Raw genomic sequence first — 2,564 nt, forward strand, 5'->3', positions numbered from 1 at the left:
ACCCTTTGACGTTTTCCCCCAAGCACGTTGATCCAGTATTACGACGGATACGGTCAACGAATTCTTGGACATCAAAGAGGTTTTCGATTGAATTTCCCCATGTTTCACAACGTACTCTTAGCGGTATCCTACGATACGTCTCACTCTATTTGTGTGTGTGCGCGTTTACGTGCGTGCGATTTATGCGGTTCACCCCTTTACTTTCAGCGCCCTGCGGTCCCAACAAAGGTCCCGAGCACGCCATTATGCACAGTGTGGAAGCGTGTTTCCCCCACGACACTAGACGGGCTGCTCGCCATAGTGTTCTATTGTGGCACGCTCCACCCTGAAGTTTGGTTTGTTGTATATCAAGGAATTGATAGGCACTCAAGAATGTGTGCATCGGCCGGGTTTAATCGTCCGACGCGCAATATGCGTTCAACTTATCGGTGTTCATGTGTCCTGCAGTTCACATTGTGACGCGCATTTAGCTGCGGTCTTCATCGATCCATGAGCCGAGTGATCCCCTGCCTAGGGTTTTATAGTAAGGTTCCCAATGTAACACAATCCCGGTGGTACGTCCAAAGACTAACTTTCTGACTAAGTTGTCTTTATTACCCAATAGTCCCAGGCCTTGTGACTTGTGGCTCATGTCTACGCCCATGGCCACCATTCGCTAAGATAGTTTTGAAGTCACTTTGAAGGCCCAGGAACAACTCTCTTAGCACATCGGTTAACCTGGCGCCGCAGTCAACTCATGTGCTTGGATCGGATCGAGCTATTGAGTATTGGGCCTGCATACTCGCTCATCCGTATCCTTTGCGTACCGCCCCATGGCCCTTGTATGTCTGCACCACAGTTCCTGTTCGTTCCGTGCCTATGGCCGGATACGTATTGCACATCGGTTAACCTGACGCCGCAGTCAACTCATGTGCTTGGATCGGATCGAGCTATTGAGTATTGGGCCTGCATACTCGCTCATCCGTATCCTTTGCGTACCGCCCCATGGCCCTTGTATGTCTGCACCACAGTTCCTGTTCGTTCCGTGCCTATGGCCGGATACGTATTGCACATCGGTATACCTGTCGCTACTCAGGCAACTCGTGTGCGTGGATTGGATCGAGAACATGGTGTGTGCCCCATGTTATAATTGATAGTCCATATCCACTTTATAGGTTAAAGTCATAAGTTGTGATTGCACAACCATTCTTCATAAGAGTTTAATCACTCTTCAACTAACTTTCGTTCTGGTGTCTTGGTATCAAATCGCATAAGACACAAGATTCTACTGGCCAAATAGAATCTAGCACATTGGTTAACCTGGCGCCGCAGTCAACTCATGTGCTTGGATCGGATCGAGCTATTGAGTATTGGGCCTGCATACTCGCTCATCCGTATCCTTTGCGTACCGCCCCATGGCCCCGTCCTTAGAGTTAATGACTAATAGGCTTAACTCTTTGTATGTCTGCACCACAGTTCCCGTTCGTTCCGTGCCGTGGCCGGATACGTATTGCACAACAGTAGATACCATCACCTGACGTATCTAACACACCACTATTGTAACTCGTCGTCGAAGGACCTTTCAAGTGCCTGATGGCCAGGGGAGCTCTTACACGGCACGGAGACACAGTGATGCTCGCCCATCACAGTGTACAACGATCGAGTTTGCTTAAGTGTCTGGGTACCTACACACCAGACACAATGCAATGGCCACGGATCCACACAAGGCACATCACATGCAGAAAGCTTCACCAGATTCTGACACATACCACACTCTTGTAACTCGTCGTCGAAGGGGCGTTCAAAGTGCCTTACGGCTAGGGGGGATCTAGCACGGCACGGAGACACAGTGATGGTCACCCATCAAAGTGTACAACGATCGAGTTTGCTTTCCGCGCAAGCGTTCTAAGTGTCTGGGTATCTAAGCACCAGACACAATGCAATGGCCACGGATCCACACAAGGCACATCACATGCAGAAAGCTTCACCAGATTCTGACACATACCACACACATGCAACTCGTCGTCGAAGGGGCGTTCAAGTGCCTTACGGCTAGGGGAGATCTAGCTCGGCACGGAGACACAGTGATGGTCACCCATCAAAGTGTACAACGAACGAGTTGGCTTTCAACAAATTCTGACACATAGCAAGCGAGCGACCGAGCTACACCGAAGGCAGCTCATGGTTGGTCACTCGCGGACGATCATCAGTAATGATCCTTCCGCAGGTTCACCTACGGAAACCTTGTTACGACTTTTACTTCCTCTAAATCATCAAGTTCGGTCAACTTCAGCCATGCCAGCTGCAGCTCACGAAGGAACCGCGGAAGGTAAGCCTCCAGAAACCTCACTAAATAATCCATCGGTAGTAGCGACGGGCGGTGTGTACAAAGGGCAGGGACGTAATCAGCACTAGCTAATGACTAGTGCTTACTAGAAATTCCAGGTTCATGGGGACCGTTGCAGTCCCCAATCCCGACTAGATGGGCATTTTAGTGATTTCCCGTTCCTCTCGGAATGGGGGCGCCTATTGGCGAGAACACGCTGCGACCCACATTGTAGCACGCGTGCAGCCCAGAACATCTA

General features: G+C 50.2%; 1 non-coding gene across 1 annotated transcript; it reads right to left on the reverse strand.

Moving 5' to 3' along the window:
* Positions 1 to 360: 360 nt before the first annotated feature.
* Positions 361 to 518, reverse strand: LOC125773902 (5.8S ribosomal RNA). Its single transcript, XR_007420457.1, has one exon. It is a non-coding gene; the product is annotated as a 5.8S ribosomal RNA (ribosomal RNA).
* Between the last annotated feature and the right edge of the window lie 2,046 nt (positions 519 to 2,564).

The sequence above is a fragment of the Anopheles funestus genome (genome assembly GCF_943734845.2).
Source record: "Anopheles funestus chromosome X unlocalized genomic scaffold, idAnoFuneDA-416_04 X_unloc_62, whole genome shotgun sequence".
Lineage (NCBI taxonomy): Eukaryota > Metazoa > Arthropoda > Insecta > Diptera > Culicidae > Anopheles > Anopheles funestus.